The following is a 15,275-nucleotide window of genomic DNA, read 5'->3' as shown; positions in this document are numbered from 1 at the left end:
AGCTATTTCAAGTGGATTTTAAATTTCACTGGCAACATTCACCGGTGCTCGTTCTTAGTTTGGAATGATGATAATACTCATGTTTGACTTGAGAGAAAAACAGTTTAATTAAAGGGGGAAAAAAAAAAAAAAGAAAAGAACTTTATGTTTGGCTGTGTTGTTCTGCTGACATGAATGTGAGTGACTCCAAGTAGGATTTTGGGCTCAAGCCCAGAAAAGCAAAAACGCTCCTTTAAAAACCACTCCAAGGCTGCTGTTCGGCAACAGGGAGCTGTCCTGCTCGCTCCTGAGAGCACACAGAGGACGGGATGCGTCAGGAGCTGGGCAATCGAGGAGGGATGGTTTTCTCTTGAGGTCGCTGGTTTGAATCCTGTCCAAGCTGGTAGTGACGGAAAGCTGCAAACCTCCAGCGGCTGCTCAGTAACCGGCACGAAACAAGCCGGTGGTCTCCTTCCAGTCCCTGGCGGTCAGGTGTGTGCATCACCCAAACCACCACTTCGCTTGGCACGCCCGCTGAAAGCCTGAGCAGACAGACCAGCGATTGAATCGACAGAGAAGGGCACTGAATGGCCCTACAATTTTAGGATTAAGCATTCCAGGCTGCTGCTGAGAAGGGCTGGCAAGGCAGCTGGAGGGAGCCTGCTCTGCCCCCTAAGGGGGTGCTGCTCGGACGAGTGTAAATCCAGTGCCAAACCCTGCGTCTTCATGCAGCTGGTGTTGGATTGGCTTTGCATCTTCATGAGCACTGCGTTCAATATTTTAAAAATTAACTCTGAAGGGTGAGTTACCTTGCAAAGACATGCGTGGTAGGGCTGTAAGTGCATACTCTTCCAACGGTGTGCAGCTGTGCTTTGTGTGGCGTGCAGTTGCATATTAAGAGCTAAGGGTGCCCACACTCTTAAAGTGGTTTCCAGGTGCGACCGTATGATTTCTGTATGAGGAGAAACCTCAGGCTAGCGTTTTGAACTGTGACTTCAGAGTCTGTTTTGTAGACAGTCAAGCCCTTACTGAGCAGAGCTGCTAGTAAAGGAGATACCCGAAAAGGAAGGATGCTCCTGGGAATTCAGCTTTCAAGTAGAGGTCTACTGAGAACTTCTTTCATGACAACATAGGAATCCACCTTCCCAAATCCTCAGTCTTGTGGAAAGATTTGTATGAGAGAAATGGGTCTGCAGTGACACAGTCACCTCCAAAGTGTATTCATGTACCTGTGTAGGACATAGCTCCTTCCCCTCTAGCCTAGTAATTGCAATTCCTTTACTTCTGTGACCTTGAAATTTTTTATTTTGCTTCTAGCATGTTAAAGATAGCCATTTTACTTGTGGCTGACTGCAGGGTACCAGCAACAAGGCCAAAACTCAGGTGAACAAAACTAAAATAAACAGCTCTAACCTAACGCTTAATTTTCTCCTTGCTTATACAGAAGCCCAGCCCAATTTTGGTCCATTGCACTTCCTACTGTATGATCAGAGCATTTTGCATCTTAGTGTCTCCGCAAGAGCCAGAACTTCTCCTGCCCACCATTCAGTGCAAGGCAGAAGGCTCTATTTAATTATCATCCTTTTGTTTCCCATCCATGCCAGTAGCTTTCCTAGAGTTCCTTGTGTTTGCCCACTGGTGTGTGATGTTTGAAAAGTTTCCACCCATGTTCATAACTGAGCCTTTAATATGCAACAAGCAACCTGCTAACATGACAGGAGGCTCCTGGTAACGATGAATCAAGATCTGTGTGTCTCATCTCTTTGATGCCAGCACAACTCAGCGTGAACAACCTAAACCAAATCTGCTGGAAACGCACAGACGCATCCCATTGCAACATCATCTCTAGAGGTGCCTATTGTAAACTCTTCTTTTTCTAAAAGGAAAAATAGACGGTACTTATTATGCAATGTAGATATTATTGATTTATATCTCAACTACTTGCATTCCGTTTCTGGGTTGGTCTCTGTTGCCTTGTAGATTTTTGAAGCAGCACTCCAGTTTTAGTTTCCACTCTGTCCCACTCAGTCCTTTCCTTGAATCCAGTCCATGAAACCATGGGGTTTCTGCTATCTGCTCTTTTTCAGAATGTGAAGTTCACCTTTCTTCTTCATTTTTTTTTCCCCTGTTCCTTTACAGATTTGATCCTAACTACTGATCCTGGAAAAAAAAAAAAAAAAAAAAAGTAGTATTTTTTTGTGGACATGCACAGACCTTTTTAAAGCTGGAGAAGTTTTGACTCATCTGACCTTTTGTCATAGTACCTTCTAAGTATTATTTTTAACATTAATGGCTGAATATTCATGTCTTAGCTCTCTACTAAACAGCCTATCTGCAAATGAGAGTCTTTGATTCAAAGGTCACACACAATTATGTAATAGTGCTAGACAGGGTCAGGGTATAACCCTCCAAAATTTGGGGGTGTTTCTTTGATGATTTTAATACAATTTTCCACACATCCATTTCACTGTTGCTATTGCAGACTCTTGTATTTCTGTCAGCACGTCCTGATCTGCTGTGATGCTTTTTAAGAAGTCAGAGAAAGTGCTTGTAACTAACACAAGTCTTTAAGATACAACAGGTAAGGTAGAAGCATCAAGAAAAAACGTTAAAAAGGAGATAAGAATCTGAGCATTTGCCCATTTCGGGTGCTTCTGTGTCTCTGCGTAAAGGAGCTGAACCAGTGCTGCAGGAGTGACCTGTGGATGTTTTGGCTCAGCATGAGACCTGGAGATCTGCTGACAGCCACCTGGTGTGGGCTCAGCACCGTGGCCTTCAGAAATTGTCTGGATGAGTTATGAGAACACGTCCAGGTATATTCATCGAGAACAGATCGTTCTCCTTGCTCGATTGTGTTCTAATGCTCCCCTTACCTTGCTGAGTGCACCCACTTCACACTTCTGTTTGTGTATTCCTCCTTGCTGTGCCCTTGCTTTTGCCCCATCTTTATTGGACATGCAAGAGGGAGATTCAATCTCAGAAGCTGCTATACCATGGTGACTGCTCTCCTGCGAGGAGACAGAGAAAATCTGAGGTCACTTTCAGTACTTCAGAGTGAGTTCAAATCCAAAACTAGCTGTGGTTTTGGTTTTGTCATAGGAAAGGGAAAGCAAGATGACTGAGGTTTTGCCAAGTACAAAACACAGCTGCCTAACCCTTTTAATAGATATGCATATTCAGGAAATGCATAGACTCTAAATAAGAAAGTTGTGACCTACATGCAGTGTAATGAAACAATCCTTAGAAAAACAAAACAGAGGAGGAAGAAATTAGGAATTTGAAACGTCTGTGCAGTTTTTGCCCACACACGTCATCTACCAGTGCTCCTTTCTGTCCCAAAGGGTTAAAACTAAAATTACCTTCTAGTTTGAACCTTGGTCAAAGAACACCATGTCTGACAAAACACGATTTACTTCTGAGGTGCACCGAGCTCCTGTCCCCGGGCTCTGCTGATGTGCTTTGTATTCAGCTTGCTCTCATCCTCCATGTGCAGAAGCCCAGTGGGGTTTTGATTAAAGTGCTCATCAGCACTGATGCCAACCGGCAGTGTCCAAGCAGTGGACCAAGCTAACGTAATAATGTCCACATGTAGTGGTGCAGAAGAGCCTGTGTTTAGTAATCCTGTACAGTCATGACATATTCTGAGGTGCTGTTTGTTTTTTTAATGGAATAAAGCTACCGTAGGCAGAAATTGTCAGGAACTTTATTATTTTGCCTGAAGTTTTTGTTCTTTCATGCACAGACAAAAGTGCCTGGTGATGATTTAGGTGCTTTTTGTTGTAGTTGTCCTTGCTATGCTGCCTCATTTGTATCTTCAGGTCTCCCAGTAATGGGTAAGAAACCACAGTGCATTTATCCTCATCTTATTCGTAGGTAGGGGATCGGTAATATTCCTGCTTTACAGATGCAGCACTAAGGCACCAACAAGAAAAAGGTCAGATCCAGTAGTTAGCTTGCAATTAGCGACCTGAATTCAAAGATGCTGTTGCCCATACTACAGTAGGTTGCTCTCCTGTTATGAAGGCAGCTGTTCAGTGCTCCCCAGAGCTTAGCTTCTGGAGTGCAAAGCCCCAAAACATCTCGGTGCTACGTTGCTGGTCCTGTCAACTCCAGTCTAAACTCAGAAGATGTTCCAGAAACGAAACATTTCTTAACCCTCCTCCACAGCCTCGCAGCTAAGGAACGTAGTAATATCTTGCCTGCTCTGTCATCGTGTGGATCGTGCACATCTTTCTGCTCGGCGGCCTGCCTTCAGAGTGGAGGGTTGTTACCCTATGCCGCCCATGAGCACAGCCCTGCAGGGAGATGGATGCTGCATTTACAAATTCTCCCAGGCAGAAGAGAAAAGTGAACCTGGATCCCCCCATTTCATGCTTGAGTACTCTGAACGCTTGAAAATGCTTTAAACCCTAGGCATCCTAAAAAAAAACAAAAGAAAAAAAGGAAAAAAAAAAAAAAAAAAAAGGGAGAGTGATTCAGATTCTGAAAGACAGGGGGTGAGTTGGGGGTCCCAAGTGACCGCCAGCAGCCTTTGTCACAAGATGCATTTCAGACTCCCTCCTGTGCTCAGCATTCCCTGCAGACCAGCCAGAGGCAGCTGCACCACGCGCGTGCTGAATCCAGGCCACTCTCCTTGCTGGCCATTACGGATCCATCCCGCCACATGCTTTGCCCGTGAGTCAAGTAGCTACGTGCACCCTCTGCCATACAGCCCTGGCCTGAGAGCCCTGGGCTCCCCTCTCGGCTCTCTAAGTGCTGCCTTGCCTTCTGATGTCTTTTGTCTCAAGGAGACTGGGTGGCAAAGTAGACTGGGTCTGCGAAAGGGAAGGCTCCAAGCGCAAGCTCTGCCAGCTGCTACTTGTCTGTAAAATATGAAAGTTGCTTCTCCTGAAAAGCAGTTGCTGCTCCTGAAGCCAGGCGCTCGTATTTGCATGAGAAGGCTGCAACTGACTGTAAGATGATCTAAGTCTATGATCTTATTTTAAAAGAAAAGGACAAATATAAGTTTGTGGTCTTGCTCTGCCTCAGTCTAGCAGCTATCCATTCTCTTTTGTGCTCCCCACATTTCTGGAGAGCTGGTTGACGCTTATTTAGGTTGGCACAAACTAAATATAATCAAGTCTGTGTGAAAGAGCATGGGGCACAGCTTCAAGAGCAGCAGAAAGAGGCATTCTGTCCTTCGTTGCAGACCAAGGGGGCTATAGGCAAAATTCAGCTATTCTGAGGCAGCTCAATGAAATACACAACCTGAACAAAAAGTAAGTATTCCATTCAACTTGTGAATGCCTGTGAAATTTATTTTTTTTTTTGCCAGCTTTTACAGTCCACAGCCTTCTCATTCAATCTTGAATAATAGCTTTGAATTGAGCTGTAAAAGCTTCCGAAGTTTGAAGTCTTTTGACAAGTTAATTTAGCTGTATGGTAAAAAGTTTTTCCCCCAGATAGAATAAAGACATCATATCATGAATGTAGTAGTCATCTAAGGGAAAGAAAACACCATTAGGATTAGAAATGATGGGCTTTATGGAGATAGTTTGTGGTTTAGTGTAATCTACTATCAATATTTCAGTAGAAAAATATTCTACTCGTCATTCAGCTGCAAGTCAATATCTTCACTTAAAACCAAGACCCAGGGGCCAGACTGCATGTATTTTTTATTGAAAAAGTAACTTGTTGCTTTTTTGTCAGTTTTCTACTTTTTTTTTTTTTTTTCTTGTCCCTTACATTTATTTCCATTTTATATATTTATTTATTTTTAATCCTGTATCATGCAGGATGTCTCTTCTTCTTCTTCTTTTTTTTTTTTTTTCTGGTTGAAAGAGACAGAAAAATGAATCAATATTTTCTCTAAGGCTCCTACTGTAGAGAAACACACACACACATGGTTTTCTCTCAGCAGCTGCCAAGGATGAAAATTCAAGGAATTAAACAATGATTTTTTTTTTTTCTTTGACTACTAAGAATCAGAAAACAGTCACTGGTAAGCTAAGTGTATCCAACAATTATCATGGCCTCAATTTCACAACGGTCTCTTGTTAATTTTTTATTTATTGATTATTTCTAAATTCAAGCCTCAGTGTGCGACCAACGTCAACTGAACTGAAAAGAGAGCTGAGGAGGGAAAAGTGATTTCTTTTGTCCTCTTAACCCATCAGTTTAATCGGGAGGGATGACGGCATTGTAAGATTTTGGGACAGCAGTTCATATCGGCTGCGCAATGTTTCTTCTCTCATATAACACAGTTGAGAGAATAGATGTTATGTCTGAATAAATACGGAGTTTATAAAATCCAGCCAAAAATATTCAAAACAAGTTTCAGCAAGGAAACATTTCAGAAGCGTGTTATGCCCAGGATAAAATGACAGCCGTAGCAATCCGACTTTGTCTTCACAGCTAAGCTTTTCCTGTATGTCTTCTACTTTCTCCTACCTCTTCCTGACACTTTCTTCCACACCAGCAGCACCGTGACTTCTCCTTACAGTGTCCTGCAAAAGGAAGCAGTAGCCCCTGCTCCCCAGGATGCATGCAGAAGCATGACCCTTTCCAGGAGGGTTTGTGTTGTGTCAAGCCTCGACTGAACCTGCCATGTGGAAAGGAGCCACGGCCCGTCGTGGGCAGCCTGATCCACTGTCACTGATTCCTCCGAGCATCACAGGGCTGTCTGCTCCGCATTTGATATCACTGAAATAAACAGTATTGCTTGAGAAGCAGTACGTGTGATAAATATTTTTTTTTTAAGCGTAAATACAAAGAGGAGTGACCTTTATTTTGAACTTTATTATTTTTTTCTTGAAGTGGGGGACAGGGACTTGAGTTTGTCCAAGAGAACAGCAATACCTTTTTTTTTGTAGAGACTGGTTGTAGTGCTGCAGAATTTAAGCTTTTTAGTCTTTGAGTGATGAAGACTTGATGAAGTGTTGGGTCTGCAGACAAGCTGAAAAAATAGCTTCTGCAGCCAAATACAGGCTTCTTCAGCCTCAACAGGCACTCCCTTAAGCGGAGGGGAACCACCTTGTTCTTCGCTTCAGCTCACGTTAAGCCAGGCTGGACTGCTCTGCACAGAACACAGATTTCATATCATAGAAATAAAACAAAATAAATAAATAAAAGTCGTAGACGAAGCAAAGTCCCAAGATGAAGCAAAATTCACCAGGACAAAGCTAAAAAAGGTATGTCAGGAGGAAATGCAGGAGTGGGGCAATGTGAATTTAACGTTCTCTGGTTCATTACAGATGTGTTTTAAATCTGGCTTTTTTTCTTCTTTCCTGATGGCAGAAAGGAGTAAATAAGTGTGATGTAGGAAGGATGCAGAACAGATGGGAGTGGGAGATAAGGTAAAGAAGGGTGGCTGGCAGGAGAAAAATATCAGGGGAGAACAATGATGGCAACTAACTGATCAGGAGAAAGAAAAGGAAGCAATCCACACGCTTGTGCTTAAGCTTGGCTGCTGAAACACTGCCACTTGGGGTGGGTGTTGCTCTTCATTGTCAAAGATCTAGAGGAAGTTCTTGCTGATTTTGTCCCTTACTCGATGCTCTTTTTGTGTCTGAGGAGGTGGTAGAAGAGGGAGCATGGGGACAGAAAGCTGAGGGACGCTATTTACTTTTAATCAGAACCCTGTGGCTGGGGAGGGAAATCAGCAGGAGTGTTGTGATGGCTGTTACCTGCTTAAGAACATCAAAAAATGGAACAATTTTTGACAAACAAGAAGTAGAGTTTGGCTAGAGACAAGGCGGAGGTAGGCGGGAAGCTCTGTAATTGCATTTTATTTAAGTCTTTATGAATTAGCTCTGCCATTTTTTTTTTTTTTTTTTTTTTTTTGTAATTTCTATATTTTAATTCAAATGGCTTTTGAGTAAACTTTTCAGCTGCAGTTACAGCGAAGGCAGACCACACTGCATACAGTCAGGTTTAACATATAGGAAGAATACTTTTTCTTGCTCATGTTTGAATTCTAATTTATCCGAACAATGACAAGGTTTAATTTTCTGTCATTATGCACAGGTTAGCCTAGACTGGGTATTAATAGCTACACGTATTCACACCCACGACCACTAGTACGGCATCAATCACATCTTGGAGATAAAACTTACACTCCATGGCAACTTTTAGGGTACAATTTTCTTTCCTTCCTTCACCTTTTTAAACGACTTCAGCACTGCAGAGAGCACTGGAGGCAACATATGCAGCTGGGTGGCAGAATGGGTCTGCAGTGCAGCGTTCAGCCCTTGGCACACAGCCTGTGGGGAAAGGAGATGCCTGGGGGGCTCCTCCGGGCCCCAGTGTGTTTGGAACCTGTGGGGACCTCCTAGATAAAGTGTTGGTTGCACCTCGTGTTGGTGAGCAAAGCACCAGGAATGGGGAGCTGCAAGGGAGGGCAGACAGCCACCTGTGTGACTGCCGGTCATCAGGTCCATGGAGGACTTTGTGGCAATTGCAAATGTTGCCCCATCAGCTGCACGATCTTAATTAATAAACCCATATGTCTCTTGACACTTTAAAATAATTTAGAAGCTTATTTATACACACGTGCGTATACATACACGTGAGCACACAAACTGGCTCTGAAATAAAGATAGCAGAACAACCGTACAAGGAACCCTAAAACCTCACCAACCAAAGAACCATAAGCAAACAAGCCCACAAGCCAATATAACCTAAAAATGAATGAAAACGGGCTTCAGCTTTATGCAGAAGTGATGCTCTTCATGCCAGTGGTGTTCTTAGATGCATATTAAAGGGAGAATATTCCAAAACAAGAAGGCAGGCTGTGCTGCCTGTAGGCTTAAGCTCAGAATAATCAAAATGTAATGCTTGTTGTAAATTGCTGCTAATATATTAATCTTCTAAAAATAAAGTAAGACTGGAAAGCTGAAGTTAATGGGATGCTTTTGCTGATGGAACTGTCAGACTAATTCTGACCTCTGCCAAGAAGCGAGCATGTTGTTCACAGAACAGGAAAAAAAGCAACTGTAGGGGTCAAATCAATATGACAGGATTTTTAGATGGGTGGCCCTTTTGAATGGATATGCAGTCATTAAACATCTAAAAAAAAAGCTGTGCTTTTATGCTAAGATATATATATACGTAAATTTTGAGGGAGGGACAAAGTTGTTAGCAATTCCATTCAGGTCCCAGATTTTACCTAAATCCAGATGGCTGAACTACAGGAGTCCGTTATTCTTTAAGGAAAATCTGGAAGTTTAAGAGCAATTTAGCAAGAGCCAATTAATCAAAACTACCAGAAGTGTGCTGGGATGGCTGCATACGAGGAGGAAAGATATATTTCATACTGTCTTAGTCAAGGATGTTAACAATTCTATGAAACTCCTTGAAAGCGACGTGGGAAGTCCCCATTTATTTGCTGGCGGGCTAAGGGTACGACACAGCGGCTGCACCCCGGGGCATGAGAGCAGACCACTGAGTCCGTGCCTGGACCATGAACTCCTTTAACTCTGTGTAAGCCAAGGGCTCCACCTATGTGAAGCACTAGCATCCTCTGGAAGATGTACTTGGACGTGAGGGGAGAGCTTTGAAGGCTGTGCAGATGGCCTTCAACCCAGAACAGCGCCAACAAGAACCATCTCTGCTTCTAGGACCGGCATGGTGCCTCACCTTCAAAAAAAAGCTATCAGAAAAAAAAAAAAAAAGTGGATTAATAAGATTTGAAGTCACACAATTGGAGATCTAGGCTCTCCTTGGACACTGGCGATGCCTTCAGTGAAGCCTGAGCTGATGATCAGCTCCTCAGGAAGGATGCGCTAGCCAGAGCATGGCAAAGGCAGAAGAGCAAAACTCTTGTGAAATGGTGGCTGTGTCAGCCGGGGGCTTGGTCCGGCATAAAATGGCCATGGGAGGAGGTTTGACAATTCAATAGCGTTAATTCCTTAGAAAACAGAAAAATCAATTAAATGTTGGATACTTGCTAGGAAAGCACGGTAGCGGCAAGCATGTCAAACAATCCTCTTTTTTTTTTTTTTTTTTTTTTTTTTTTTTTTTTTTTTTTTACCCTTGATAATTCAGGCAAATATTTATATTTTGAACTGTAATCTCTCTTTTTCATAGCGTGATTCAGCTATGTACTATTAAAAGCAGTGTATCTAGCCACCATTTTTGTAGGTCACTAGAGGGATTTAAAGAAACTTCAGCAGCGGGATTTTGGATGCAGAAAATCCTCAAAAAAAAAAATAATCCATAGGCTAATAAGACACAGTATATCCATTTTGGCTTGCATTTTCCATGGTATTTCCAGTCAATGCATCTCCATGGAGTACTCTGGGAATCAGGATGCTGTATGTATATGTAGCGTGGTATATGGTGTATATACTATATGTTATCCTGAGAATATATATACTATGCGTTATCCTGGGAATCAGGGCGGTCTGAGGGGATGATATGTGCGGGTATTTTAGTTGTGGCTGTGTCACTCGGGGCAGGAGGAGCAGGGGACGCCCGGCTGCTGCTACGAGCCAGGCCAGGGCAGGGGGCGGCAAATGGCCGCCTCAGGCGGCGGGTAGCGGCCGGGCCGCGCGCCGCGGCGTCGCCTAGGCGACGGGCGGTGGGCGTGGCCTGGGCAGCGAGGCGTGGCCTGATTGGCTGCCTTCCCCCCCCCCCCGCCGGCGGGAAGTGCGGGGGGGGGGGGCGCTGCTAAAAATAGCCCGCGCGCCCTGATTGGCCGCGGGGAAAATGGTCGCACCACGTGACGCCGCCGCGAAAAATTCCAAGATGGCGGATCCCGTCACGGGCTGAGGCCGTCGGGGGCGCGCGCGCCGCCGTGTCCGCGCCGGGGCCGTGCCCGCGCCGTGCCCGCGCCCTGCCCGGCTCCCCGCCGCCGCCGCGCAGGTCAGTACGCGGCCCCGCGGCCACCGCCGCCGCACGAGGCCTCCCCGCGGCCGCCGGGCTCCGGGAGGGGTCGGCGGCCCGGCTGCGGGCTGCGGCCGCGCGGGGCGCCGGAGGGCGGGGCGCGCGTGCGAGCGAGAAGGGTGGTGGGGGGGGAGAGATGACGGGCAGCTCGCTCAGCCAATCAGCGTCGCGCTGGCGGCGGCGGCGGGCGGATTTGAGCGGCTCGGCGGCGCCTCGCCGCGCGCTGATTGGCTGGTTTCCCTAGCGGGGCGGGGCGCTGCCGGGCAGCCCAATGGGCGCTGGGCCCCGCCCGCGCGCTTCCCACCGCTGGCGTTTTTTGTGAATGAGGCGGGAGGGGGGCGTGGCCAAGAGTGACCACGCCCCTTAGAATACGGCGCGCCTGGCCACGCCCCCTCCCCTTACTCCCCCCCCCCCACTACGGGGCGGCCGCGGCTCCGCCCCGCCCCGCGCCGCCGCCGCCGCCGCCGCCTCGGAGCCGCGCGGGGCTCGGCGGGGAGCGCAGCGCAGCGGGGCCGAGCGGGGCCATGCGGGCAGCGGGCAGCGGTGAGCGGCCGGCACCGGGCGGGGCGGGCCGGGGGGCAGCGGGGAGGCACGGGACGGAGCCCTCCGAGCCCTCCCCGGAGGGCTGGGGGGGTTTTTTGGGGAGGCGGCGGCCGCCACCGCCGCTGCACGGAGCCCGCAGGCAACCGGGGCGATGCCTGCGGCTCGGGGCCCTTCGCTGCGCTGCCCCGGGTCAGCGCAGGGAGCCCGGGTTGCCCCCCGCAGGGAGCGGCGCCCCGCTGGCTGTGCGAGGAGAGGCCTCCGGAGCCCCCCCCATCACTTCGCAGAGCGCAGAAATGCCCCAAAAAGCGCTTTTTTTTTTTTTTTTTCGGTGCAGAAAGCAGAAAGCGGGGCGTGCTGGTACGCGCCGCGCCGCTCCGAGGTCCTGCGGTGAGGTTGGGCTGCAGTGGGTAATGACAGATCCCAGCCCAGCCGGAGCTAGGACCTGTCCTTAAAAGCAGGCTTTTCCCCCCAAAACGCCGTGGTTTTTGGCATCCGGGGGTGGGGGGGGGGAGCGCTGGGAGCCTTTCGGCCCGGCACGCCGCAGGTTTGTGCAACAGTTTTTTTTGGGGCCGTAACTTAAAAAAAAAAAAAAAAAAAAGAAAAGGGAAAAATTAAAAAAAAAAAAAAAAAAAAAGAAAGAGGGGAAAAAATAGCTTCTAATGCACGTGGAGCAGCAGCAGGGAGGTGTTGCCGAGCGCTCGCGTGTGGGTTTTGCTGCAGGAATTTATCAGGGAAGATGCTGTGCGGTCCCCGAGCTTCCCTGAACGCCGGCCGCGGGGTGTTTGTGGCAGGGCGAGCGCAGCAGCGGGCATCTGAAGCGAGCAGAGCCATTTACATAACAATTATCGGACGCGGTGGCTGGGGACCGAGCGCCGTTTAAAGGGAAGTAAACCTGCCTTTTATCCGAAGCACTTGCGTAATTGTTTGGTGCCTGCCTTTCGTGATAGGGGAAGCTGTTTTCCCCCCTCCTGCTCGCCTGTCAAGGCTTCCCCAGACCAGGCTCTCCCCTTGCCAGGGTGGATCGTGCTGTGTGGGATCCCCTCATGCTCCCAAACAGAGGGGAAAAATTCCCCTCGGGAGTCTTTCCCGAGACCTGGTGCTGTGCTGGGTGCCTGCGGGCAGCTCAGGCCATGGGCACACAGCTCTCACCAGGGGTACATCGTGCTCGTGGCCAGCAGCTGTGCTCTGTTGTCTTCCCCGCACTAATTCGAGGCTTAGGGGATGGAGCGAGCGTTGCTGCGGCCCTCGTGCCCTGGTGGATCTCACCACAGAGCGAGCGACCCCATTGCCAAGGCGTTGTGATTTACTGGAGGCAGGGACCGTCGCTGAGTGGGACTCGCGCCGCTGTCAGAGTGCTTTCAGCCGCTGCCAAAAGCTACCTGGAGTTAATTAGCTGAATTAGACTTTCTTAACAACAACATTTTTTAAAAGCTAAGGAGCTCTGAAGTTTATATAATAATCTGCTTCTTGGCAAGGTTTCTTTTTTTTTTTCCTTTTTTTTTTTTTTCCCCTGTGCATGGTCTGTCGCTGCGCCCAGTTCCCATCCCCTCTGGTGCTTGCGGAGCTGTCAGCCCCAAAGCTGCCTCTCCGAAAGAGTTAAGAGGGCATTGAATTAGGAAAGCTCAGCTGCTTGTATACAAATATACAGCAATTACAAGGCAACAAAGTTATTGCAGAATCCTACCGTAACCATGGCAACGTGCTCACTCAATTACATTTGGAAATGTAAAATGCCACCCAGTTAGAAAGAGTAAGTTTCAGTGACTGCAGATTTTCTGTAGGAACCCAAATGTGTACGACGCGGCTTTCCAGGATTATATGGCTTGTGTCGTGTTGGAGTGGCATGTTTCAGCATGTGCATCTCAGATTTTGGCTGTGAATATTAAGCTGTGCCATTGGTTGGCTGAACTTAGGAAAAAAAAAGCTCTAAAAAAAAAAATATCTTGAAATCTTTCAAATTTTACTTTGCTGCCCGAGAGAGTCTTTAGTGTTTTGCTTCAGGACCTGGCTGTAGAGAGAGGACGGGGCTAGCACAGCACGAAACGCATTTTGCAAATTACCTCAGAATACCAGAGGAATTTGGCATTTGCTTAATGGGATGGAAGCGTGAAAGAAAAGCATACGGATGGAGTGGAAGCTCTCATCCTGCGGGGAGAAACTGCTCCTGTGGAAGGCCGTGCTGGCGGAGCCTGCGGTCAGCACCACGAGCAGGAAGCTCTGGAGGAGCTCCTGATGCGCGACGGACACGGCATTTCCCATGGAAGTATCGTTTGTTGCTCGCTGCTTAATGCTGGCTGATGAGCAGAAGGAATAAACCAGGAGAATAAAGAAGGGAAAAAAGTGGTTTCTTGCACGGGCTGCCCTCCGCGTTGGTCAGGGTGCAGCTTGCTGCTTGGCAGTGTTTGTGTTGCACGGGTGGCTTCCATTAGTGCAGAAAAAGGGAAAAACAGCGGGGCCCTTAGGGAGGTTTATTTTCTTTATCGTGGAGTGATGTGTTTACAGACACGTGCAGATTGATGAGCTGAGGAGACAGCTACCTGGTAAATTTTCCTCTTTCCCTTCCACCGTGGGCAGGGGCAGAAGCACGGGAGCTGCTTGTTGATGGGTTGCCAGACAGGTGGACTTGATCCCAGCCTTCAGTGCTAAATCCCACGGTGAACTGCGAGGACGAGGAGTAGGGCTTACTAAAAATAAAAGTTAGAAAGGAGTGGGAGCCCTTTCTCATTGCCCTCCCAATCTCTTTCTGAATGGCTTTGAGCTCTCTGGGCTCTTGAAAGCCACCTGAAGGTGCATCCGTGGTGTAGAAGCTTGGTGCGCTGTCGGAAACTTTCCCTCTAGGATTGTTTGTGGGTTTCCAGTCTGAGGCAGCTACAAGCTCCCTATTACATGGACACACCCCAAAAACGTGTAAAACAAAGCCTGGAGAGAGCAACTTCCCACCACACGTGCGGTGTACAGCAGGGTCAGAGGCTCAAGGGGACGTTTCGTTCCTCATCCAGAGCTGAGAAGGGCGAGAGCTCATAACCACGCTTGTCAAATAACTTAGCAAAAGGGCTTAGTATGTTGAGTGTCTCTTAAAACGTGCTGCACGGCCTTCCCTTGAGGAGTGCAGGCTGGCAAGGTGGCTGCTTACCTTCTTGCCCCACCGAGGGACCGCTGCCTTCGGCTTTCAGCGCCTCCGGATCGCATTCCTGGAGCGCTTGGTGTGCGCCCTGCCCACCTGGAAGGTCACAGCGAGCCAGCTGCCCTCGTCTTTTCTCAAGTGTGGTGCGTGGCTGGCTGGGTGAAGTGGGTTGGGAGTGTGCTGAGAGCACTGCTGGCTCTTCAGGGTTGGAAAACCTTCCTGCCTGCTGCCCGGCTCTGCCAGCGTCCTCTTGGGGTTAAAATGCTCCTTTGGTGTTCTGGCCTCTTCTGGTTAAAGGATTGGTTGGGTTGTGCTCCCTGGCACTACCTGTGTTTATATTTACTGGAAATATTGTGTGTGTGTATCTTACTGTATCGCACTCCCCTTGCAGTGTAGAACTCCAAACCCTTGGGATTTCATTTTTACTTGTCGTGCATCCCTGCTTGAGCACGCGGTCGTGTTACCAGCACAGTTTGTTTGCTGCTAACCTGCTCCAAGCTGCGGAGCTTGTCACAAACCACGAAGAACATATTATTTGGACGATGATAACAGCACTGATGAAATACTTCCCCAGTATTCTCAACTCTTCCCACTGTCCTCTGTGGTGCCATCTTCTACTCCATTGCTCTTCCAGTTCACTGTTGGCCTGTTTCTCTTTATCCCATCGCCTTTCTGTAACGTTATTTTTCCAGTCTGCAGGACCAGTCATGGGGCTTGTGTTTAATCAGACTCCTGCTGGAATACTTTCAGCGTATGCTTTTGTGAA

At 47.8% G+C, this 15,275-nt stretch overlaps 1 protein-coding gene across 2 annotated transcripts in view; it reads left to right on the top strand.

Annotated features, from left to right (window-relative positions):
* The first annotated feature begins 10,684 nt into the window (after window positions 1-10,684).
* Window positions 10,685-15,275, top strand: part of HDAC4 (histone deacetylase 4) — a 233,623-nt gene continuing 229,032 nt past the window's right edge. The window contains exon 1 of one of the 2 annotated variants that reach the window (XM_084522961.1): window positions 10,685-10,821. The gene's annotated coding sequence lies outside the window, so the exon portion shown is untranslated. Of the gene's footprint in view, window positions 10,822-11,285; window positions 11,386-15,275 lie in introns of those variants that run through there. The other variant, XM_084522963.1, reaches the window with a different exon arrangement.

The sequence above is a fragment of the Aythya ferina genome, assembly GCF_964211825.1.
Source record: "Aythya ferina genome assembly, chromosome: 6".
Lineage (NCBI taxonomy): Eukaryota > Metazoa > Chordata > Aves > Anseriformes > Anatidae > Aythya > Aythya ferina.
This window is presented reverse-complemented; position numbering and strand designations above follow the sequence as displayed.